The 27,628-nt window shown below is 39.8% G+C and overlaps 1 protein-coding gene across 9 annotated transcripts in view; it reads right to left on the bottom strand.

The window, feature by feature from the left end:
* FARS2 (phenylalanyl-tRNA synthetase 2, mitochondrial) overlaps nt 1–27,628 on the bottom strand; it is a 531,358-nt gene that overhangs the window by 417,018 nt on the left and 86,712 nt on the right. For 3 of the 9 annotated variants that reach the window (XM_059179166.1, XM_059179165.1, XM_059179170.1), the window contains one exon: nt 17,988–18,022. The exons of the other annotated variants lie outside the window; for them this stretch is intronic. The gene's annotated coding sequence lies outside the window, so the exon portion shown is untranslated. The remainder of the gene's footprint in view (nt 1–17,987; nt 18,023–27,628) is intronic. 9 annotated transcript variants of the gene reach the window in all.

Below are 27,628 nucleotides of genomic sequence, written 5' to 3'. Positions count from 1 at the left end.
TGTCTCCCCGTAGAAATGAAATACTGAAAGACCTGAAGACCACTGGTTTGCTATCTTGACTTTCCAGATGAAAAACAGTGGTCAGCTAGGAAAGAGACTTCTAGGGGACAGGTCATCCTTGGGAGTCAGTGTGAGGCGGACCAGGCCCAGGCTCGCGAGGTGCGACCAGGCCCCTGCTCCTTCTTCTGCAACTCCGCATCCTGCCATGATCCCCGGCACCCCTGAGGAGTACTTAATGAGATTTTCTAGTTACACTGGTGACAAGGTATTTGAAAAATAAGGTCTGTGCTTCACAGGACAAAATGCTTCAAAAACAGAAAGTCCATTTTCTTCATAGCTGCCTGTGTAAGATTATAGGCCTATTTTCAGATTTTGACATTTATTTGAAATTCAGATTCTATTGTATAACCTAATATGAGCTATGGAGATAATTAATATAAATGTGAGTAACTCCGGGTGAAGTAGGAGAATAGAGGAAAAGGAACGTTTTTAAAGTTCAAGCCACTTTCCTATGCCACCTTCCAGCATTTAATTGCCTGCTATTCTCAAACACAAAATTCAAACACTAAACTGAAATCACTCTCCTCTCTAAATCTCTATTACCTGTTCTGCACAAAGAGCGTGAGGACGTCTTTTGTATGCATGTGTCTGAGAAACTGCAGGTAAACTGTTGTCTAGCGGAGCTCTGGAGTTGATCTTTCTGGATAATCAAGATGCCTCTCAACTGAAGCTACCTGGGGATGCGGCGTACCCCTGTCAAGCTACCAACTTTATCTAGGTCTTTCGAATATTCTTCAAATGTCAAAATAGCAGCTTGCCTTTAAGATTTTTCACCTTTATGGAGGAATCAAAGACCACCATCCCCAAAAGCTACCTATCTCTTTACTAACATCTCTTACTAAACGTCTGGTAGAAGAACAAACAAATACTTATAATAATAATAATGGCATTATTATTATTTGTTGAGTCACTAACTGGGCACTTCACATATATTATCTCATTTAGTCACTGTCACAGTCCAAGACTGATATTATTTTGTAGAAAAGGAAAATGAGGCTTCGGTTAACACACACCAAAAAGGGTACTGGTAAGCATCTTCCGATGTTCCAAAGCCCGCAGTTTTTCCACTGAGTTGGATAATAAGGATGAATCTCAGTTGTTCTGATCAAGACCCCCTCACTCCCATCGCACAGGGTCCTGGGGGTTGAACAGAAACTATCATTGGGCACAACATGTCCTCTAACACAGATGGAGGCTTCAGAAAGGTATACTCGTGCTGCCTCTGTGACCACCCGCTCCTCTTACACACTGCCTCCTCCCCAAGCCACCTGCTCAGCTGCCAATAGCTGGCCTCCCAGTGGAGCAGAATAGGGAGGCAGAGTGTATCCAGGAGGATACCGCAGGTCACATGAGACATGAGGAGAAGGCCAGACAGCTGCCCTGCCCCGTTACCCACCTGAGGGCCCCCCTTCAGGTCAGCTGGATCTGTTACAAACCCCTGTGATTCCCCTACAGCGTCATCTCCATGTCCCCTCTCCTGTGCGGCAATGGCACTGGCCAGCAATACTCCCCGCAGAGAACCAGGTCCTTGCCACCACGACAGCCAGTCTCTCTGCAGGAAGTGGCCATGGTGGCCTTTCTGAATCACGATTTCAGACACAGAGAAACTGGACCTGGAGGCCACTCGCCTTGAGGTCCCCACATGAAAAAACGCAATGGCTTCTGTGACGTTTGGTGAACTGAAATCTAGGCTGACATCCATGTCGGTGACCACATGCTCAGAAACAAGCATTGAGAGCTCAGGAAAGGAGGCCAGAGCCAGCCCAGTGCTTCCAGCAAAGCAGGCAGAGGGCGCTCCAGAACAGGGCAAGGCTCGGCCTCAGCCTTCATCAGACCCCCAGACCACTGCTACAGACATAGACCACTGCCACAGACCACTGCCACATTTTAGTTGGTTACACCTAGTAAACTGTTTCCCTGCTTTTAAAGGGCCTGGGGAGGTGAATTTCATTTCAAAACTCTTAAGTGATAACACTGATGCCACAGTCCTAAGAGGAGAGGAATGAGAGTCTACAGGGTATAAAACTGAGGAGACCAAGACCCCGTCCAGCCCCTGGATAACCCCCCCGCAGGGTCCTGGCACCACTAGTTGGTAGCTTGGCTCACTTTCTCCCTGTTGGGAAGCCTGTCTCTCTGCCTTTCGACACCACTGGGCATCCACAACCCTAAAATCACCATATTTATCATTTTTTGTATGGTTCTTTTCACTTTCATTTCCACTTCCCTATGTGGTCCTCTTTATTTTTATACTGTATGATAAATTGTTATCCTTATTATAAGCTGCCTTCAATTATTTTAGTTAAGAAGTAAAAAAAAAATTTTTAATCTTAAATAGAGAGAGAAAGTTAAAAAATAAATCATCATAATTCCCACTTTCTTCTCTGGGCTGGTCTGAGTAAAAAGAAGATAAATTAACTTGTTCAAGTTATATCTAAATAAGAATACTCTGTTTCTGTGTAAGGATCTGAAAGTTTAAGTAAAATCATAGTGATCACATTGGAAACAGTCTTAAAGACCACAAAGACCAACTTGGTCATCTTACGGAAGAGAAAACAGCCCCAGAAGACAATCAGCAAGGATCACAATGTTATTTGTGGGTGCACCACAACTTTACAGCGTAACATCCATGCAATCAGTGCTTTCAAATACCTAAAGGGGACAATATCCAACCACCTCTCCTGAGCCACATAGCCTCAGGACACACACATTTCACCACTTCATCACAGTGGAGAACAGTCACCAACAGTTCTACTTTGCCAAGCAACATTCACTTGTACAATTATTTAAAAAGTGTGTCACATTTACTTATTTTTCTGAAACTGAGTGGAAACTAACAGCACAACTGAAACGAAGATGGACATAATGAAGGGTATAAAAGTGATGGCTCACCGTCAGCTGGCCACTGAGAAGACAGAAGTTGTCCAATTCAACGTGCAACGGGAAAAGGGAAAAAGGCAGAGGTCCCCAGCACCAAGACCATAATGTCTAAAGACAGTCCAAGCAATGAGGGTCAGTGACAGAAAATTTTAGAAAGATGACTAAAATACTAAATGAAAACTAGCATCAGTAGAACATTCCAGTAACTCAAATACAGAGGGTGGGTGGGGAGCTTCACAGGTCTGTTGGCCAGGTATATACCTTATTACAAGAACCAAGGTAACTAGGACCTTGTTAAAAAGAAGAAAGGACAAGAAACGACAAGTTTCTGCTCTACCCCTTATAAAACTACCACTGATAACTCCTTACTTCTAACAGTATTAACAGTTCATTTCAGATTGCAGACAATATGACTACAGACAGAAGCAAAATATGAGCTACAAAATCACTACCTTGTACAACTATCAACACTTCAGGTTAACCTAAGTTTAATATTCTAGAAAGACATGGACATTGTATAACAGTTGGACATAAAAATACACATTTATGTTTTAGTTCTCTGGCAATATAGAGCCACATGTTTAACTTCTGTACATGGAAAAAAACCTTTCTCAGGAGTAAATTGTGAATGAAAGCACATGGCAGCCTATAGTGGCAGAGAAAAGACTGGAACCCACCCTCCTGGGCAGTATGTTTATATTTCTTCTGGTAGGCTTCTCTCCTCTGAGCAGATGGCACTGGCTGTGTGACATCTACTCTGGCTCCTCATAAACTATTGGTTATTGCTCATGTTATTGGCAGAGAATTCCAAGATCCGTAGGACAGATATAAATGAAACACTGATCTGTTGGCTGTTCCTCCACTCCGATCTTACTCCATGAAAAACTTGGTCAAAGACAATTCACATTTAATTTCACCTACTTTTTAAAAATAAAGTACTTCCAAGGAAATTAGTATTGAATCATAAGCAAAAATTCATCAGAGAAATAAATAAACTGAACCACAAAAACCACAAAACTCTCAGACACAGGCTTCTCACTGCAAGACAGGAGGCAAAGAAGTAGCAAGATGAAATGGATCCTCCAAGAAAAAGCACTCAGGATTGCCAAAATCTGCAAGGTAGCCAGAGGATGACTATCTAGATTTCCATTCACATGTACTGACTTGGTTAAATAAATAAAATAAAAACAGTAATATCACAGAGTCATAATAAGATTAACAAGTGGAAGGTAAAAATTTAAAATTTCAGTGCCCTCTTCTTTGTCTTTTGGTGGCCTAGGTAGTTAGTCTTTTCTACTGTTTTCTTCTAAGGAACTATTTTAGGCCTTATTTACCTAGTCGTACAAATTGCCATATGTTCTATCTTTTAAAAAGTCTCATCTTTCTCTCCAGCTACTAATCCATTAATCTCCACTCCTGCACCACAGAACACCTCCAAAGTGTTACATATTAATGTCTCTAATTCCTCTGCTCCATTCTCTGCGAATTAGACCCACAAGGCATATTTATTCAACCACAACAGTAGCTCCTGTCCAGATCATCAGTAACCTCTATATTAGTAATCCCAATGGCAGTGCTCAGCCTCCATTCTTCTTGAACAATCAGCAGCATTTGACAAAGTTGTTCCCTTCTTTTTCTTGGAACACATTCTTCTCTTAGGTCTCAGCGCAGCACCTGGACTTCTCCTCTCTCGCTAGCTCTTCCTTACTGGTCATTAGCTTATTCCTGCTCATCAGCCCTCTAAACACTGAAATGCCCCAGGACTCAGTCCTCAAGCCATCCTCTTGTACTACACTCACTCCCCTAGGTGGTCTGATCCATCTCACAATTTTAAATACCATCCATAAACTGAAACATTCTGATTATATCCCTAGCTAAAACCTCTTTCTCTACACTCCAAACCTACTAACCTACTGCCTACTCAGCATTTCTACCTGGATGTCTAGTAGTCCTATTACATCCAAACGCAAACCTATTATATCCAACGCTAAGCTCTTGATTTTGCATTGCCCCCTCCAGTGTGCTCTTCCTCACTTTGTCCTTCTAGTGGATCAAGTCAGAAACCTTGGAATCACATGTGATTTCTTTCTCATGCTTCTTATTGAGTCCATAAGCAACTTTTTTGTTAGCTCTACCTTTAAAACATATGATGATCTGGACAGATCAGTCGGTTAAGCGTCTGACTCTTGGTTTCCGCTCAGGTCATGATCTCAGGGTACTGAGATCAAGCCCTGCATTAGGCTCCACGCTCAGCACGGAGTCTGCCTAAGATTCTTGCCCCCCCCCCACCCTGTGCTCCTCTACCTCTTCACGTGCTCCCTCTCTAAAATAAATAAACAAAATATTTAAAACACATGTTGATTCCAACTTTTTTACCTATCTCCACCATTAGCACCCCAATCTAAACCACCAGTAGCTCTCACTTGAAATTTTACAATTGATTCCTAACTGTTCTGTTTCCATCCTTATTCTCCTACAACCAACTTTCACACAGTTGCAAGAGTAATCCTTTAAAAACTTAGCATAGCCTCAGCTCCAAAATCTCTGTCCAACATAAAATGAACCCTGATAACCCACATCCTTATATAATCCTTTCCTCTTGACTATGAGCAGGATTTGCAAATATGAAGACTATCAGTTCCATGACTACATTATGTTATATGGCAAAGGTGAAAGGGTTTTACAGATGTGGTTATAGTCCCTAATCAGTTAAATGTGAGTTCATCAAAAGGGTGATTATCCTGAATGGATCCAGGCCAGTCAAGGGAGCCCTTGCCACAAGGGTGCAGGTCTTCCCTGGGGACAGAGGCTGGAAGCAGCAAAGACTTTCCTACTGGCCTTAAAATATCAAAGAGCTACAATGTGAATTACCTACAAAGGGAGTTATATGACAGGGTATTGTGGGAGGCCTCTAGAAGCTAAGGGCCTCCGTACAACAGTTGCAAAGAACTGAATTCTGACAACAACCACACAAATTCAGATGAAGACCCCAAGTTCCAGATGAAAATGTAGCCCAATGGCACCTTAATTTCAGTCTTTCAAGACTCTGAAGAAAAAACCCCCACCTGAGCTGTGGCTAGATTTCTCACCTCCAGAAACTGAGACAATAAATAGGTGTTGAATTAAGACACTAAGTATTATATACCAAGAGGGTATATATTCAATAAACACTGTTGAGCAAATGGTTTCTCCTTCCTTTAGATGCTCCAAATCATAAAAGCTACATGAATCAAGCTTCCCAATACAACTGAAATTTCTGATTGTCTGATTAGAGGCTATTTTATTACCAATTCACAGGACTTGATATCCTACAGAATTAGGCAGTGAAAAAGGGGCACATCATTTCAATCAAATAGTATATGACGGTAAAAATCAAATTCCAAAAGAAAATAAATCAGGGGCTTCTTCATTTTCCTTTTCTATTGTATTCTTGGTGCTATAAATAAACAAGTGCATCACAAATGCTCTTAGCATTGATTAAAAAAGGAAACAGAAAAATAACAGCACAGAGAATTTTGTCAGTCTGAAGATGTGATGTGATGCTAAGTAATAGGGGGAAACTTCCCTGCTATATTTTTAGAGGTTTTAAATAGCCTGCCTTTGTTCAAGTAATTCTTTCACTCTGGAGTATCTAAAGTATAATTCTGGGTAGAGGTTACATGTTTGAAGACAAAAATAAAATCCACCAAAAAATTAAATGAATTTAGTGGTCAGTGTAGAAGATACTCAAGGCAAGAATATGAAAATAAAAAGTGACACCATCACAATCCCATTAGGGCTGTGGGAACACCACACTAGGAGACAGCCAAACTCCGCCTACCATCTCCCTGGATAATTCTTACACCTTCCCTCAAAACTTCTCTTACAGGACATATAATCTGTATGCATGGCCAGACAGCAGGCAAGTGAAATTGGAACGTGCACACAGGAAATTCACTCCCAAAAGCATCTCTCCCTCCATTTTGTCTCCTCAGCCGCCATGCAGACAGAGCTCCTTCTCCACCTACATCCAATTAATTTAGAGCCTTGGCAACCTCCACACAAGGACAGAAGATGGCACAGCCTTGACGTGAAAGAACAGGTAGCTTCCAGGGAAGGACCCCAATGCCCACCACAAGACAGGCTTCAGATAGCCACGCCCAAGATCCACTTCCATCTCTCCTCTAAGGAAAGGGTACTGCTGGTTGTCTAGTAATTTCTAATATTAGGAAATGTATGCGAAAAGGGATTTTGTAAAATGCCGAATTCCTGGCTTTGATTCTCAAGGAAAAGACTTTCAAATTAAATGAATTCATTTATTTACATAGGAATCATGAGGATCAGAGAAGAAAAATGACAATTCCTATAAAGCATTCTGAGACCTTAGGAATAAACACACACACACACACACAATAGGATTAACTTTTACCCAAAGCTGACCTTAGTGAGAATTTGCTCCTTGACTGATTAAAAACTAATCAATGAGTTTGGAATATTTCTAGGATATACAGTCATCCCCCTGGAGCACATGCCACCACCCCAAATCCAACAAAACCTTCTTCCTGGACATTTGAGAGAAGCAAGGCCATCTGAAAAGACAGGTGACTGACTAGTTTGCCCAGAGCAAGATAATTTATCACAAAGTGAGGCTCAACATAAATAGCCAAACAGCCTCAAGATCTACCCTAGCTAACTATGATGATTAAATGAGAAAGGCACAGAGAAGGAGCTCATTAAGTATTTAGCGATTATTAATATTGTTATTAATCTAATTAACCATGACTAAAAAGACATCATAGTTATCTTCGATTGAGTTGGTTAGGAATCTTTCATAGGTAAAATTAAGTAACTTGTTAACGAGATGAAACTTGTCACCAATTAAGTGACAGATTCTAAGAAGTTACACACAGTGGCTACGGAATACATTTTTCCCAAAAGTATATAAAATAATGACAGAGAAGTACAGTCGTGCCACTCACCACAAAGTCATGACTTTGGCCACACTGTTATTTTTACCATCTTGCATTTTTCATGTCTTTTTGGTATATTTCCAGAGCAATATTTTTCATTTTAATGGAAAAGCCATTTAAAAAAATATTTAGTTTCTACTCATTTTTTTTTAAGATTTTTATTTATTTATTTGACAGACAGAGATCATAAGTAGGCAGAGAGGCAGGTAGAGAGAGAGAGAGGAAGGGAAGCAGGCTCCCTGCTGAGCAGAAAGACTGATGTGGGGCTCGATCCCAGGACTCTGGGATCATGACCCAAGCCGAAGGCAGAGGCTTCAACCCACTGAGCCAACCAGGAGCCCCTCCACTCATTTTTAATAGTAACATATGAAGCCCAGAAAACAACTTATGTATTATAGCTTCTATGCCATGATCACTGTGAAAATAATATATTTGAGAAAAATATATACATTCAGCAAAGAACAGTAACAAGCATGTATTGTGACCGTTATTAAGATAGTATTTTTGAGAAAAAGAGAATATACAGAAAAGGCTAGTAGATCTGGACAGCATGTAGAAAAATTACAAGAAGCATGGGGGGGAGGAGTCAAGATGGCGGAGAAGTAGCAAGCTGAGACTGCTTCAGCTAGCCGGAGATCAGCTAGATAGCTTATCTACAGATTGCAAACACCTGAAAATCCATCGGCAGTTCGAAGAGAAGAAGAACAGCAATTCTGGAAACAGAAAAACAACCACTTTCTGAAAGGTAGGACCGGCGGAGAAGTGAATCCAAAGCGACGGGAAGATAGACCCCGGGGGGAGGGGCCGGCTCCCGGCAAGCGGCGGAGCAACCGTGCACAAAATCAGGACTTTTAAAAGTCTGTTCCGCTGAGGGACATCGCTCCAGAGGCTAAACCGGGGCGAAGCCCACGCGGGGTCAGCGTGGCCTCAGGTCCCGCAGGGTCACAGAAGGATCGGGGGTGTCTGAGTGTCGCAGAGCTTGCGGGTATTGGAACGGGAAAGCCGGCTACAGAGACAGAGCCGACAGTAAGCTCGAAGCTCCGTGTTACCTTGAACCGGTCGCAGGCTCGGTGAGCTCGGAGCGCGGCCGGAGGTCAGGCAGACGGGAGTAACTGGGCGCTGTTCTCTGAGGGCGCACTGAGGAGTGGGGCCCTGGGCTCTCGGCTCCTCCGGGCTGGAGACCAGGAGGCCGCCATTTGTATTCCCGTCCTCTGGAACTCTACGGAAAGCGCTCAGGGAACAAAAGCTCCTGAAAGCAAACCCGAGCGGATTACTCACCCCGGCCCCGGGTAAGGGCGGTGTAATTCCGCCTGGGGCAAAGACACTTGAGAATCACTACAACAGGCCCCTCCCCCAGAAGATCAACAAGAAATCCAGCCGAGACCAAGTTCACCTACCAAGGAGTGCGGTTTCAATACCAAGGAGAGCAGCAGAATTCCAGAGGAGGAGAAAGCCAAGCACGGAACTCATGGCTTTTTTCCTGTGATTTTTTTTAGTCTTGCAGTTAATTTAATTTTTTCTTTTTCATTTTTTTTTTTTTCTCGCCTTCGGGTAAAATTTTTTTTTTTTTAACTGTTACCTTTTTCTTTTTTAACGATTTTTTACTAGTTTATCTAATATATATATATATTTTTTTACATTTTTCTTAGGTGTTTTCTTTTTTTAAAAAAATTCTTTTCTTTTCTTTTCTTTTCTTTTTTTTTTTTTTCTTTTTTCTTTCTTCCTTTTTGAACCTCTTTTTATCCCCTTTCTCCCCACTCACGATTTTGGATCTCTTCTAATTTGGCTAAAGCATATTTTCCTGGGGTTGTTGCCACCCTTTTAGTATTTTACTTGCCCCTTCATTTACTCTTATCTGGACAAAATGACAAGACGTAAAAATTCACCACAAAAAAAAGAACAAGAGGCAGTACCGAAGGCTAGGGACCTAATCAATACAGACATCGGTAATATGTCAGATCTAGAGTTCAGAATGACAATTCTCAAGGTTCTAGCCGGGCTCGAAAAAGGCATGGAAGATATTAGAGAAACCCTCTCGAGAGATATAAAAGCCCTTTCTGGAGAAATAAAAGAACTAAAATCTAACCAAGTTGAAATCAAAAAAGCTATTAATGAGGTGCAATCAAAAATGGAGGCTCTCACTGCTAGGATAAATGAGGCAGAAGAAAAAATTAGTGATATAGAAGACCAAATGACAGAGAATAAAGAAGCTGATCAAAAGAGGGACAAACAGCTACTGGACCACGAGGGGAGAATTCGAGAAATAAGTGACACCATAAGACGAAACAACATTAGAATAATTGGGATTCCAGAAGAAGAAGAAAGTGAGAGGGGAGCAGAAGGTATACTGGAGAGAATTATTGGGGAGAATTTCCCCAATATGGCAAAGGGAACGAGCATCAAAATTCAGGAGGTTCAGAGAATGCCCCTCAAAATCAATAAGAATAGGCCCACACCCCGTCACCTAATAGTAAAATTTACAAGTCTCAATGACAAAGAGAAAATCCTGAAAGCAGCCCGGGAAAAGAAGTCTGTAACATACAATGGTAAAAATATTAGATTGGCAGCTGACTTATCCACAGAGACCTGGCAGGCCAGAAAGAGCTGGCATGATATTTTCAGAGCACTAAACGAGAAAAACATGCAGCCAAGAATACTATATCCAGCTAGGCTATCATTGAAAATTGAAGGAGAGATTAAAAGCTTCCAGGACAAACAACAACTGAAAGAATTTGCAAATACCAAACCAGCTCTACAGGAAATCTTGAAAGGGGTCCTCTAAGCAAAGAGAGAGCCTACAAGTGGTAGATCAGAAAGGAACAGAGACCATATACAGTAACAGTCACCTTACAGGCAATACAATGGCACTAAATTCATATCTCTCAATAGTTACCCTGAATGTGAATGGGCTAAATGCCCCTGTCAAAAGACACAGGGTATCAGAATGGATAAAAAAACAAAACCCATCTATATGTTGCCTCCAAGAAACTCATTTTAAGCCCGAAGACACCTCCAGATTTAAAGTGAGGGGGTGGAAAAGAATTTACCATACTAATGGACATCAGAAGAAAGCAGGAGTGGCAATCCTTATATCAGATCAATTAGATTTTAAGCCAAAGACTATAATAAGAGATGAGGAAGGACACTATATCATACTCAAAGGGTCTGTCCAACAAGAAGATTTAACAATTTTAAATATCTATGCCCCCAATGTGGGAGCAGCCAACTATATAAACCAATTAATAACAAAATCAAAGAAACACATCAACAATAATACAATAATAGTAGGGGACTTTAACACTCCCCTCACTGAAATGGACAGGTCATCCAAGCAAAAGATCAGCAAGGAAATAAAGGCCTTAAATGACACACTGGACCAGATGGACATCACAGATATATTCAGAATATTTCATCCCAAAGCAACAGAATACACATTCTTCTCTAGTGCACATGGAACATTCTCCAGAATAGATCACATCCTCGGTCCTAAATCAGGACTCAACCGGTATCAAAAGATTGGGATCATTCCCTGCATATTTTCAGACCACAATGCTCTAAAGCTAGAACTCAACCACAAAAGGAAGTTTGGAAAGAACCCAAATACATGGAGACTAAACAGTATCCTTCTAAAGAATGAATGGGTCAACCGGGAAATTAAAGAAGAATTGAAAAAAATCATGGAAACAAATGATAATGAAAATACAATGGTTCAAAATCTGTGGGACACAACAAAGGCAGTCCTGAGAGGAAAATATATAGCGGTACAAGCCTTTCTCAAGAAACAAGAAAGGTCTCAGGTACACAACCTAACCCTACACCTAAAGGAGCTGGAGAAAGAACAAGAAAGAAACCCTAAGCCCAGCAGGAGAAGAGAAATCATAAAGATCAGAGCAGAAATCAATGAAATAGAAACCAAAAAAACAATAGAACAAATCAACGAAACTAGGAGCTGGTTCTTTGAAAGAATTAATCAAATTGATAAACCCCTGGCCCGACTTATCAAAAAGAAAAGAGAAAGGACCCAAATAAATAAAATCATGAATGAAAGAGGAGAGATCACAACTAACACCAAAGAAATACAAACTATTATAAGAACATACTATGAGCAACTCTACGGCAATAAATTTGACAATCTGGAAGAAATGGATGCATTCCTAGAAACATATAAACTACCACAACTGAGCCAGGAAGAAATAGAAAGCCTGAACAGACCCATAACCAGTAAGGAGATTGAAACAGTCATTAAAAATCTCCAAACAAACAAAAGCCCAGGGCCAGACGGCTTCCCGGGGGAATTCTACCAAACATTTAAAGAAGAACTAATTCCTATTCTCCTGAAACTGTTCCAAAAAATAGAAATGGAAGGAAAACTTCCAAACTCATTTTATGAGGCCAGCATCACCTTGATCCCAAAACCAGACAAGGATCCCACCAAAAAAGAGAGCTATAGACCGATATCCTTGATGAACACAGATGCGAAAATACTCAACAAAATACTAGCCAATAGGATTCAACAGTACATTAAAAGGATTATTCACCACGACCAAGTGGGATTTATTCCAGGGCTGCAAGGTTGGTTCAACATCCGCAAATCAGTCAATGTGATACAACACATCAATAAAAGTAAGAACAAGAACCATATGATACTCTCAATAGATGCTGAAAAAGCATTTGACAAAGTACAACATCCCTTCCTGATCAAAACTCTTCAAAGTGTAGGGATAGAGGGCACATACCTCAATATCATCAAAGCCATCTATGAAAAACCCACCGCAAATATCATTCTCAATGGAGAAAAACTGAAAGCTTTTCCGCTAAGGTCAGGAACACGGCAGGGATGTCCATTATCACCACTGCTATTCAACATCGTACTAGAGGTCCTAGCCTCAGCAATCAGACAACAAAAGGAAATTAAAGGCATCCAAATCGGCAAAGAAGAAGTCAAATTATCACTCTTCGCAGATGATATGATACTATATGTGGAAAACCCAAAAGACTCCACTCCAAAACTGCTAGAACTTATACAGGAATTCAGTAAAGTGTCAGGATATAAAATCAATGCACAGAAATCAGTTGCATTTCTCTACACCAACAGCAAGACAGAAGAAAGAGATATTAAGGAGTCAATCCCATTTACAATTGCATCCAAAACCATAAGATACCTAGGAATAAACCTAACCAAAGAGACACAGAATCTATACTCAGAAAACTATAAAGTACTCAGGAAAGAAATTGAGGAAGACACCAAGAAATGGAAAAATGTTCCATGCTCCTGGATTGGAAGAATAAATATTGTGAAAATGTCTATGCTACCTAAAGCAATCTACACATTTAATGCAATTCCTATCAAAGTACCATCCATCTTTTTCAAAGAAATGGAACAAATAATTCTAAAATTTATATGGAACCAGAAAAGACCTCGAATAGCCAAAGGGATATTGAAAAAGAAAGCCAACGTTGGTGGCATCACAATTCCGGACTTCAAGCTCTATTACAAAGCTGTCATCATCAAGACAGCATGGTACTGGCACAAAAACAGACACATAGATCAATGGAACAGAATAGAGAGCCCAGAAATAGACCCTCAACTCTATGGTCAACTAATCTTCGACAAAACAGGAAAGAATGTCCAATGGAAAAAAGACAGCCTTTTCAATAAATGGTGCTGGGAAAATTGGACAGCCACATGCAGAAAAATGAAATTGGACCATTCCCTTACACCACACACAAAAATAGACTCAAAATGGATGAAGGACCTCAATGTACGAAAGGAATCCATCAAAATCCTTGAGGAGAACACGGGCAGCAACCTCTTCGACCTCTGCCGCAGCAACATCTTCCTAGGAACAACGCAAAAGGCAAGGGAAGCAAGGGCAAAAATGAACTACTGGGATTTCATCAAGATCAAAAGCTTTTGCACAGCAAAGGAAACAGTTAACAAAATCAAAAGACAACTGACAGAATGGGAGAAGATATTTGCAAACGACATATCAGATAAAGGACTAGTGTCCAGAATCTATAAAGAACTTAGCAAACTCAACACCCAAAGAACAAATAATCCAATCAAGAAATGGGCAGAAGACATGAACAGACATTTCTGCAAAGAAGACATCCAGATGGCGAACAGACACATGAAAAAGTGCTCCATATCACTCGGCATCAGGGAAATACAAATCAAAACCACAATGAGATATCACCTCACACCAGTCAGAATGGCTAAAATCAACAAGTCAGGAAATGACAGATGCTGGCGAGGATGCGGAGAAAGGGGAACCCTCCTACACTGTTGGTGGGAATGCAAGCTGGTGCAGCCACTCTGGAAAACAGCATGGAGGTTCCTCAAAATGTTGAAAATAGAACTGCCCTATGACCCAGCAATTGCACTATTGGGTATTTACCCTAAAGATACAAATGTAGTGATCCAAAGGGACACATGCACCCGAATGTTTATAGCAGCAATGTCCACAATAGCCAAACTATGGAAAGAACCTAGATGTCCATCAACAGATGAATGGATCAAGAAGATGTGGTATATATACACAATGGAATACTATGCAGCCATCAAAAGAAATGAAATCTTGCCATTTGCAACAACGTGGATGGAACTAGAGCATATCATGCTTAGCGAAATAAGTCAAGCAGAGAAAGACAACTATCATATGATCTCCCTGATATGAGGAAGTGGTGATGCAACATGGAGGCTTAAGTGGGTAGAAGAATAAATGAAACAAGATGGGATTGGGAGGGAGACAAACCATAAGTGACTCTTAATCTCACAAAACAAACTGAGGGTTGCCAGGGGGAGGGGGTTGGGGAGAAGGGGGTGGGATTATGGACATTGGGGAGGGTATGTGATTTGGTGAGTGCTGTGAAGTGTGTAAACCTGGTGATTCACAGACCTGGGGATAAAAATATATGTTTATAAAAAAATATATGTTTATAAAAAATAAAAAATTAAAAAAAAAAATAAAAATAAAATAAAAATAAAATAAAAAAAAATAAATAAAATAAAAATAAAAAATAAAAAATAAAAAATAAAAATTACAAGAAGCATGTTTCAGAGCACTTAGCACCAAAATACAGGCAGTCTCCCACTCATTCATTCAAAACACAGCGGCAGTGCCAACCACTGGGGATTTGTGGGAAATGCGACCCAGCCGTGAAACACGGTGGGAAACTCTAAACATGTCTCAAATACACAGAAAGCATAAAGCGCCCTGTGACTCGAGGAACTACTGGCAGAAATGATCAGAGAAAGCCTCCTCACTGAGGGGAACTTCTGAGAAATCCTGCCAGGAGAGAGGTTTGGTAACGAAGTGGATGGAAGAAAAGGCAGGCATCTTAAACACGGGGAAAGGCAAGTCACTGCTGCAGAAGCTTCCAGAGAACAGCTCCCGCCATGTCTATGGAGATTCTATTCAGAACTCTCAGACAAGTGACAAGCCACACAAAAGACTGCTGAGGAGAAAAGAGGGAAGACACCTGCATACAGGCAAAGGTACCCCCAGGTTAGGAAGGAAACACACCAAAGCAAACTGAGCAGGTGGTTTCAGCTTTCTGGCAGCAGAGACAATTCGTGAGCTAGAAAACAGCACACCGCAAAAGCAGGTAAACTAGTAAAAAAATGTTACCTGCCTACTAAAGGAAAGATAATTCTGCTGAGTCTCTAATGGAAATTATTTTTTCTACATAGTCAATATCTATTATAACAATTATCCATAAAAGTTAGATTTTAATTTAGAACCACTGAACTCGTGTTTTTCTTTAAGATTTATTTATTTGCAAGAGAGAGAGAGAGTGAGAGTGTGTGTGTGTGTGTGTGTGTGTGTGTGTGTGTATAAGCGGGTGTAGGAGTAGAGGGAGAGAATCTCAAGCCCCCCCTGAGATTAAGACCTGAGCCGAAACCAAGAGTCAGACACCTGACTAAGTGACCCTGGTGCCCCACTCATATTTTCTAACTCTGAATTTCTCTTTCCCAATTATCACCAAGTTTCTGCCTAGAAATGTGAAAAGGAAAAAAAAAAAATAATAATCTATTTAAAAACCTGCTTTCAATAAGTTTTCAAAGCAACTATTTTAACAAATTTTCTCTAAACTTACAATTATTCTTCCAAAATATGAACAGATTTCACTGATGCATTACCAAGGAAATGTGGCAATTTCGAAAAACCTTTCCTCACAGTAGAAAGGAACCTGCAGTCTCTAGGTAAGTTACAAAAACATTCCTAACAGAGTAAGTACTTTACAACCAATCTTTTTTTTTTTTTTTTTTTTTTTTAATTTTAGGACTCGGCCAATGCAAGAACATACAGGAAGTAATGGAACAGGGCTCCTGAAAAAAAGAAACCAAAGTATTATTGGCCACAACATAACTATCGATCTAGAAACTCAAATGAATCGACTGATAAGCTATTAGAACAAATAACAGTTTGTTCAAGGGAATGAACTTAAAATTCCTAAAAATCAATAGCATATTCAATCCCAGTAATAACCAACAGAAAATAAAGTTACAATGAAAAAAATCATTTATAATAACAATGAGTAAGTAGTCCCCTCTTTATCCACGGTTTCACTTTCCTCCATTCCAATTACCCACAGTCAGCACGGAACAGGATGTGACCCTCCTTCTGACGTACTGCCAGCAGGACAGAAACCTAACACCACGTCATAGTGCCTGCATGGTTCCCCTCGCTCCACCCCCTCACATGGGCATTTTATCATCTCACATTATCACAAGATGGATGAGTACAGTACAGTAAGAAATTGAGAAAAAGACCACATTCACATAACTTCTATTACACTACACTGTTATCATTATTCTATTTTATTATTAGTTATTTTTAATCTGTTACTGTGCCTAATTTATAAACTTTATCATCGGTATGTACAGGGAGGAAAAAAACATAGGATATACAGGGATCTATATTGTCTATGGTTTCAGGTACCTGCTATGGGTCTTAGGATAGATCCCTTGTAAATAACATGGGGGACTACTGGGTATAAAGAGGTAAATTCAAAGCAAATTGCAAAAATCTACAAAGAACCATGAAAGATCAGAATAAATAGTGATATATGTTGACTGTGGAGACTAAAGAGTATAAAATGCCAGCTCTATCCAAATTATTTTAATGTAACTCCCAACAGAAATTTCTATGGGAGTGGTTAGGAGGACTTTAAACAATACCCAACTTCATTTGAAAAACTAAACAAGTGAGTAAACAAGAAGGTTGTTGAAAAATAACAAGAAAAAAGCAACAATGAAAACTGGTGAAAGAACTGATACGGTGAACAGATTCCTTTTTTTAAATTTAATATATAGATCCTCATAAACCAGTGTGGAAATAAATTACATAAGGAATAGTGTTAAGAAACTATTTGGGAGAAAAATGAACTCATCTCCACTTCATGTTTTATGCCTAAACAGAGTGTGGAGAGTTCTGTGGGATGTTCTGTTACAAGTTTAAAAACAAAAGAAAACAAACAAAAGCAGAAGAAATATTGGTAATTCCTTGATCCGGGGTTAGAAATGACTGCTCTACAAAAGAAGCGGATGAAATAAATGGAGGACACATAAATTTGACCACATGAAAAGTTAAGACATCTGATATTTATAAATATCAAAAAACTTGAAAGTTTAGAAAAGAAATTGGGGGAAATCTCTGCAGTGAAGGATACAGCCAGCACTGTTTACTTGAGCTCTGGGACAGAGTATCAGCTCTTTGAAATGCTGATGGTCTTTTCAACATTCTACTCCACATAAATAGTTCTTTGCATCATTTTAAGTACAGATCTGGAAAACACAAGCTATATTTTATTTCAGAAACAAATCTGGGCTTTGGAAAATAGTTTATTTGCCCATAGATTTATGAGATCTCAAATATGTGAAAAAATATCTTTGATCTTAGAAATAGTTTGAAGACTCTGAGCCGTCAGTTACATGGGTATGAAATAAAGTCTCTGAGATTTTTAAAAACCATCAGACTGCCATGTCTTTGTTCTTTCAGAGAAAACGCTATCTTATCTTATAACTCTTGAAGATATATTTAGAACTAAGATTTTTTTCCCTCTACTCTGAGCTTTCTTACAAAAACGCAACCTTACCTTTCAGTCTGTTTTAATCCCAAAAGAGATAGTATCTGAAAAACAAAAATAAAACACGATAGGAAAAAAAAAACAGTTGAAAATTAATGGCTCAATACAGTTATGCCTCTGTGATTTTTCATATTAAGTCTTACAAGAGCTCTGTGAAGAAACAGGTCCACTATTTCTCTAAGTTTGCACTAGAAAGACCTTAAGCAAGTGGGGGCAGTACCTCTGGGGTTCAGCACAGTGTGAACAATAAAATCTCCTGTCTCTCTGTTCCCTGTAAAAGGCCAAATATCTGGCCAAAGGTAAAAAACGAGTAGAGTTAAATGCATTGCTATCCACTATCTACTATGCCTCTTGTACATGTAAGTAAGTACTAACACTTACTATTGGGCAGTACAACTAAATAAAAATGAGGTCAATGTTTACATGTCAAATGTTAAAGTTTGGTTTGTTTGTTTTACTTTCCACTTTGATAAATATTAAATATTTTTTGATTACTGGTCACATAATTTTTCCAAAACTTAACCTCTAGAAGTAATAGTGAAAAACTCCTTCACGATACTTCTACACCCTGAGTCACTCAATGTAATTTTACTTTACCTAATAACATTGGGAAAGTATTTTAAAAAGGGCGGGGGGAGTTACATTGCAATTACTAATTGTTCATAACACGTTAATTTTCACCCACCTATATTTGACCATAAGAAACAGTTTGAGATTGTTTTTATCTGGATGATATGTGTGCATTTACTTAAATCAATTCTGAATTTCAATACTGGCAAAAAAAAAAAAAAAATGACATCAATATGTAAATGCAAGGCACAAATTTAAAAAAAAAACTATTTATAGTTTCACAGATACAGTCCATCAAGCCAGGGAGCCTCAGCACTCTGAAGAAGAAACATCAGCACAAAGCACCTGCACATGGTTACCCCTGGTTAACTATGGATCTTTCCCTGGCCATTTGTTGTCTTGTCCTTCCTACCTGCCCTCCCTACAGTTTCCCTTTCCCACCTAGGTCATAACAAAGGATCAGATTGGGACAGAACTGAAATGGAAGTGGAATTTGCAAATGTATGAGTCCCTTAAAGCAGCAAAAACCCCTGAAGCAAGGATGCTGATATCAAAGTACCCATTCCAGACCACTACACAGAACTAGAGCATGGTTACATATGCCAGGGAACCAATGCTCTTACAGGTCAAATGGCAACAAAGAGATGGTCACATGACTTAGAAACCAAATTTAGTTCCACCAACCTCAGAGAAATCATTACATCATCACAGAAATCATCAAAGTGCAATATCAGATCCTAATCTTAAGTGGTAGATAGCAAGCCTTGCTTCTCAAAGTAGGGCTTAGAGCTAGGTGGCAAAAGATGAGGGATCCACATTACCACAAGATAAGCATGGCTCATCTGTCAAGACTGCAAATATTGACTGAATCATTTATTTTTGCCTGGTGGCGGACACATGAGTTTTTAAAATTATTTCCCTGATAGTAAGTGATTTACAATTATTTCATGTTAAAAAACAAACAAATAAGAAAATATTATAGAAGAGAACATAGAAAAAAATCATTAATGTTAAACCAAAGCACCAAAATATAAAACATTCCATACTTGAGACCACCTCTTTAAGGCTACTTAGATCCCCAGGTGATGGTAAGATAATGAGATGGAAAATTCACTCTGCTCTGCCCTGCCCTTAGGGATTCTTCAAGGTCAAGCTCTGACATCATCATTACAACTCCACCCCCATCTCCACCATGACCACCGCTCATATAACTTACTAAATGACTCATTATTATATCTGAAACCATACTAAGTTCTTTATATACATATTCTCATCTATTGTTGCTAAGTTGATAGACTTGGGAATTTTAAATCTATACTATCAGACTTTTAAAAACTAATATTATTCACTGATAAATCATGTATATGGTAATAAAATTCAAATGTCATAAAAGGGTAAACAGTGAAAGTAAACACCCACTGCCTCCTGTACCTCCCTATAAACATTTTATATGTTTTATACAATTGAATAGGTGTAGGTACACACATACACATATAAAGCCCTCTCCCATAGACTTAACCTTTTTTAAAATTTTATATTTTCATTGTTTCAAGATTCATTGTCTATACGCACACTCATTGCTCCATGAAATACCTGCCCTCCTTAATACCCACCACCAGGCCCTCCCAACCCCCACCTTCTCCCTTCCAAAACCCTCAGTTTGTTTCTCAGAGTCCACAGTCTCTCATGGTTCGTCTCCTCTGGAGGCCAAGAAAAACAAGGCTGTACTCACCTCGAGTCTAGCCCTGACATAAGTACAGCCATCTTGACAAAGCAAAAGCTGGCACCTTGCACCCCCTCTCCACCCGCTCCCCTCCCCTCAGTAGTATGTATGACATTCCTCAGCCACCCCTGGCTGCCCTAAAAGAAAAACAAATAGTTAACTTGCAGAGATCACAATCCTGCAATATAGGAGTCTCCCTTGGTTTACAAATGTCCTAGAGATTTAACAATAGCCCAATTTCCAGAGGCAAATAACTCAGTTCCCCAAAGCCAATGTCACCCTCCCCACCATAAAACTGAAAGAAGCTGAGACAGAAGGAAATGTAAATAAAGTTAAATTTCTTCTAAACCTAAATCTCACTAACAAGGTCACTTGATAGGAGAAATGTGAAACTTTATCTCTAAACCTCCAAGATAGTGTCAGTGATCATTCCCAAGCATGTGACCCACTGATACACATCTGAAGAGTCTCACGAGAAGATTTTTACTACTGGTAATAAATAACCTTTCTCCCAACAATAGCTAGCCCCTCAAGGTCCTGAAGACCTTGCTTCCAAAATTCCTTAGAGACTAACATCATCCCTTTGTCCTCACCCACCAACGAGTCCACTCCTACTCTGCCTTTAAAAACTCCGACTGTAGTCTGGTTCAGGGTCCAGGTCCCTACACTGCTGTGTCGGGTATACTTGGGCCCAAGCTTAAGCATGTCACCTCAGGGTCCAAGCACCTCTCCGCTGTGTCGGGTATACTTGGGCCCAAGCTTAAGCTTGTCAAATAAACCCTTGTGTGAGTACATCAGTGTTGGCTCCTTGGTGGTCTCTCAGACGCGAAAACTCAGGCATAACACTCCCCCTCTGATTTCCTCCAACTCACTTCTCCTCTCCTTCACCCAATGTCCTCCATGTTACTCCTTATGCTCCACAAGTGAAACCATATGATAACTGATTCTCTTTGCTTGACTTATTTCACTCAGCATAATCTCCTTCAGTCCCGTCCATGTTGATACAAAAGTTGGGTATTCATCCTTTCTGATGGAGGCATAATATTCCATTGTATATATCTTCTTTATCCATTTGTCCATTGAAGAGCATCTTGGCTCTTTCCACAGTTTGGCGACCATGGCCATTGCTGCTATGAACACTGGGGTACAGACGGCCCTTCTGTTCACTACCCACAGACTTAATTTTTACGCAAATGTTAGCATACTGCTCTATATCATATTCTTGCCAGTTAAGAATTTACACTGATAATATTCCATAGAAGTCAAGTAGGACACTGAGATCTACCTCATTCTTTTTAATGGTGCAGATTGTTCCACATTCCATCACACGAAAGCTCCACCATGTATTTAATTCAGCCACATCCTTGTTGATGAACATTGACAATTTTTCCAACATTTTGTTAAACTGAATAAATCTATTAAAAAAATCCCCTTGTACACATGTTTGCATACACATTCTAGCATTTTGAGAATCAACTCCTAAAAGCTGAACTGCAAGGTCAAATGGCATATGCATTTTACATCTGAACGGATACATCTGAATGGATCTCCCAAGTGGCCATGCACTAGTTACAAGTCCCACCAAGGAGCCCCGCCACCAATTATGAGTGTTACATTCCCTATACCCTTTGTGGCACCATAAATGATCAAATCATTTTATCTCTGTACTGCAAAGAGTTTTAGTAAAATAAAGTTACACTAAATAATTTTTAAGAAGATTTTTTTAAAATCTGACTTTTGTGCAAAGAACTGTTGTTTAAATCACCATCCACAAAATCAAAGAATTTAAAATGTAGGAAGCTGGAGCACCATGGTATTCACAATGAAACACAGAAATACATTTATGAAAGAACCTATGATTAATAAGAGAACAGCATAAGGTCCCACAGAGGTGCCGAAGAAAGAATAGCAAATACAGACGGTGACCAGGAATGCACTCATGGAAGAGGTAAGACTACAAATTAGTGAAGTCTGGGCAGCCAGGAAAGTAGAGGGAAGAGGAAGCAGACGGTGTACAAACAAGATGAATAAAGGGAGAGTTCAAAGTCCAAACAAAATACCTTATGTTGGATGCAACTGGTCTAATACCTAGCTAGGGTTGCTCAAAATACCAACAGTGCAGAGAAGAAAAGCAAAACAAAAGCCAAATAAGACAGCTTTACAAGTTGTAGTGGCTGAAAAGAATTTCTAAAAATCAACTCTAAATGGAGAGCAGCAATTCAGAAAGGTTCTAGGTGACTATATCCTTTAAAAAGGTTCAAAACCTTAGTAGGGCAGGACTTTCCTTAGACATTTTTTAGATGCACTATAGGATGCTCTTAAAAACATCTACTTAATATCATCATTTTGCTCAAAATAAAAGGAAGTAAAAAATGATGCTATAACTTCACTTCATGTTTTATCTTGCCGATAACTGCAATCTTTTCAAACCCAAGACGGCAGCAAACTCCAGCAAAAACAAGGGTTTTGAAGGAAAAAGTTCTGGGTTCAAATTTGCACCCACCTTAACTAGCAAGTCATTTAATCTTTGAAATCTCATCTGCAAAATGTTACAAATGCTATGCAAATGAAATTATATAAAGATTGATTGATTCATAGACAATATTTAAACCTAGAGGGAAAGAGAGACTCTACACATAGAATCTAGCTGGGTGCCGGGGCGCCTGGGTGGCTCAGTGGGTTAAAGCCTCTGCCTTCGGCTCAGGTCATGATCCCAGGGTCCTGGGATCGAGTCCCATATCAGGCTCTCTGCTCAGCGGGGGGCCTGCTTCCTCCTCTCTCTCTCTGCCTGCCTCTGCCTACTTGTGATCTCTGTCTGGCAAATAAATAAATAAAATCTTAAAAAAAAAAAAAAAGAAGAATCTAGCTGGGTGCCTAACATACAATGAGTGAGCTCTACACACAATTTTTCTTTCTTCCCTTCTAGCCCACTTCAAGTAAAACCAAAATATATAGTACCACTTACATACTGACTGCTCCCAAGCCCATCTTTTAGTTTTCTCCAATTTCATTGAGATAATTCCATCAAAGCAGTAAAAAAAAAAAAAAAAAAGAAAAAGAAAAAATGACTCAGTGATAAAGAATGCCTAAGCGATTCAACGTTTTACCAGTTGCTGATACAAAACAAAACCAAAAAAAAGCATTTTGAATTAAAGAGGTCATATGTAAAAACCCTATATCAATACAAGATTCTTGATCTATCACCACCCTAAGAATTGTTCATTTTGCTTAATAAAAGAGAACTCCTAATATCTACTCTTCTATTATTAATACTGAACCACTATGGTTTTTTGTTTATTTTGGTGTGTGTGTGTGTGTGTGTGTTTATTTAATTTCTTTTCAGTGTAACAGAATTCATTGTTTATGTACCACACCCAGTGCTCCATGCAATCCCTGCCCTCCTTAATACCCACCACCTGGTTCCCCCAACCTCCCACCCCTGCCCCTTCAAAATCCTTATATTGTTTTTCAGAATCCATAGTCTCTCATGGTTCACCTTCCCTTCCAATTTCCCTCAACTCCCTTCTCCTCTCCATCTCCCCATGTCCTCCATGTTATTTGTTATACTCCACAAATAAGTGAAACCATATGATAATTGACTCTCTGCTTGACTTATTTCACTCAGCATAATCTCTTCCAGTCCATGTTGCTACAAAAGTTGGGTATTCATCCTTTCTGATGGAGGCATAATACTCGTAGTGTATATGGACCACATCTTCTTTATCCATTCTTCCGTTGAAGGGCATCTTGTGAACCACTATGTTTTAACTATAGCTCCTCCCTTGTTTGATTCTAACCATCTTTCCAGGAGTGTTTACCCTACTTGCCCTTCCCATATTCTCATTAGCTGCTCTGGCACAATATCATGGGCAATATATTGACAAATAGTGTTGAAACCATGTTGTATTGGCCTTGTTTTCTTCATTTCCTCTCTGACTCTAAAACTGCTTATCCCCAACATAACACAGGCATATACCTCCGGGAACATTAAAATTAAGATTCTCTGAGAGAGCACGGTTTTAAATAAAGCAACTTAAGTTAATCTCAATAGCTCAGCTACTTTAGGTCTATCATCAATCATCAAAACCAGCCAGAAACTGCTAGAGTAGCATCTTCCAAACTTTCCATAAATAAATCTGTGCGTTTCTTAACATTCCACGCTTTCAATTAGCCTTTCCATGGCTCTGCTCATTTTTTTTTTACAACCATATACTTCTTCCTATTGATTCTTAGTGCTTCACATATTGGCAGGAAACTACTGCCAACCTAATATAATGCCATGCATTTATGCAGTGCTTTTAATTAAGTCATTGTGGAGTCTCCTTAGCATTTTGATAAAGACGATGCGTTGTCATCCTTGAAGTGAAGGCAGTTGAATTTTTCTTTGTATTTCCAGTACCTGGCCCAGTGCCTGCTACATAGTAGGTGCTCAGTATCCGTCATGGGTTGCCAGAGTGACAAAGTCCTGAGTTTGAATCCCAGCTCTGGTACTTTCCAAAGCTAACCTGGAATGTGAGCAAATCATGTGACCTCACAGGCCTTTGGTTTCTTGTCTGAAAAGTGGAAATGAAGAACATCCATTTCACAGTCTCTGTGAAAATTAAATGAAATAACATATTTAAAATAATTTCCAAAGTAGCTGATACATAAGGGCTGAAAAAATTGTAGATGATTTTCACTAAACCTCACATACACCCTCACTCACATTCTGAGGTCATGAATTACACAGATAATGTCAGACAATGGGTTCAGTAAGTAAGTAACACTCCCTCCCTTTTAAGACCAGTTAAGTATAGAGAGGTGGGTACTAGGCCCTAAGCAGCAGCAAATGTTCTCTGGAAATCACCATGGCCCTTTTAGACTATATCCTACACCTTGTTTCACAGGCCAGTTCTGTCAATACTGATCTCACACTTCCTTTAGGCTCAACCCTTCCATGACCCATTAACAACTATAATATGAGTCTGTGGCCAGCTAATCCCCCAGTCCTCCTTGTATCTATGTCCTTCCTTGTATCTAACCCTTGATATTCCATGATTGATCCTAGTATTCCAAAGAAACATACAGGCACCATCCCCATACACTCTCCTAAGCTTCTCTTCCATTTAGCTGTTCCTGAATTGTATCCTTTATACTAAAACAGAAATGGTAAGTAAAGTGCTTTCCTGGGTTCTGTAAGCCAATCTAGCAAATGATTGAATTTCAGGAGGGGGTTAATGAAAACTTAAGATTGATAGCTGATTGGTGAGATGTACAGGTGACAAGCTGGGATAGGGATCCCATCTGAAGGGGCCGGATGGGAAGAGGGAATCTGGTGGGGCTGAGCCCTTCATCTGCAGGGTCAGAGCTGAATCTGGGTAGTTCGTGCCCAACCAAATTAAATAGAATATCCAGATCGCAGTATCTAGAGAGTTGGAAAATTTGGTTAGTAGGGGGAAAAGCAAAACAAAGGATGCATTTGTTATCAAAAATTTTATGAGTAAAGATAGCTCACAGGCATTTTAGACGTGGGAGGACAAAAATGCAGTCAGTCAATCAAGAGATAGTAGTGAGTTCATTCTAGAATTCATTCACATTCTTTTTTTTTTTTTCCACTCACATTCTTGATTGTGAACCATCACTCTAATGTTTGGAGAAAAGAAATAAAGCACATGAATGATTGTGGAAATCGATATGCTATAGAATTCTTAAAATACTGCATCAGGCGGTTGACTTCAAATTACAAAAGAATTCTATCCACTTCATTATGAGTTGGAGCAGCTCCACATGCTTTATAGTAAAAAGGCTGATTAGAGTGACTGAAAATGCATGAAACTCAAGTGGAGCTGAAACACGGCCCTCCATCACCCTCGAACCCACCCACCACATAAAGCAGGACCATCTAGGGAAGGTGTGCTCTGATCCTTCAGCCCTGATAGAAACAGCCCTGGACAGGTTCCCTCCCTCTAACTCCTCAGTTCAAGGCCAAGAATGGTGAACTGCACCATGGCTGCCCTCCACAGCAGGTGTTGGTTGCTGAAGGTTTATAAGGTGATGTCAAGAACAGTCATGGGGGAAAGGAGAGCACGGAAGTGGGCTTATCTGCAGAAAAGAAACTTCTGTTTATATAAACCACTGCTGACAATGAGGTTCACAGAAAAACAATCTAGGCCTTGGACCTGCGTTGCGTGTAAGGTGCTCACAACTAAAATGGCCCAGAAGCTATTCTTACTACAACTAACAACTTACTACTGAGCCAAAAGAAATAAAATAGGAAGCACCACAACACCTAAAATACACTGCACCGCTCTTACTTCAAAATGACAAAGTCAGAGTAATAAAAACTGTAGACACAGGTGTGACTGAACAGAGGCACTGGCTTGGGAAACTGAGGCAGACATTCCCCCACAGGAGTTCCTGAGAGCAAGGTTCAACCAAACGCTGGGTCTCCCGAATTTCAAGTTGTTAACGTTTTTTTAACATGAGATTGTCAGCGAAGAGGCTAATACCAGATCCTAATGAAGAAAAAGTAGGGGAGGGGGGGCGGCTACATCATTCATGCTCAAAACTAACAGGGGAAGAGGAATGCTCTGCATGACCACACTATTATTCTCTAGACCGCATTCTCAAATAGCCATGCCCACAGTGGATTGAGGGTAGAAGAGGTCAGTGAGAAACACTAAGCAGTCTCCTGCTATAATTAAAACAACTTCCTATATAACGATAGGTAGGCTCTTCCCAATTTATTTTCTTACAACATAGGGAGAAGTGGGTATTTTATTCTATCCTATCCTGAAATCTAGTATAAATGGATGTCTGATTTAACAGGAACAAAAATGAAAGGTACACATTTAGTTATTTTAAGATCTAAAACTACTAAGATCGGTATTTTTAGGTGACCTACAAAGAGCAGCATGAATTTGAAGAACTTTTTACTCTTTTAAGAACAGATCCCTTCTATCCCCTGCCTGATCTCTGAAGGGGGTAAAACTTCCCAATCTGCTACTAAAAGTCAACTGTACAAACCAGGAGTTAGTATGTTGTTTCAGTAATCAGTATCAACACCCAGTGGAACCCACAAAGTGGGAATCAACACAAGGCAGGGGACTGTGCAGGTGTACCTGTCCCCCTGCTCACCCCACCCCCCAACTTTCCATTCTCAAGTGAGGCAGACTGTGGCTGGTCACTCCACGATGAAGTCTGAGAAAGGTGAAAAGGAGGAAAAGCTCATCTGAGAGCTGAATGTGCAAGGACGCAGGTTGGACACTGCAAGCCCCATGGGCAACCTTCACCATCACCTTTTCTATGTGTTCTTCTCACCACCAACCAACTTCACAAACTATGTAGATTTCATGTCAAATAACAGAAAAAGTGTGAA

The sequence above is a fragment of the Mustela lutreola genome, chromosome 6, assembly GCF_030435805.1.
Source record: "Mustela lutreola isolate mMusLut2 chromosome 6, mMusLut2.pri, whole genome shotgun sequence".
Lineage (NCBI taxonomy): Eukaryota > Metazoa > Chordata > Mammalia > Carnivora > Mustelidae > Mustela > Mustela lutreola.
This window is presented reverse-complemented; position numbering and strand designations above follow the sequence as displayed.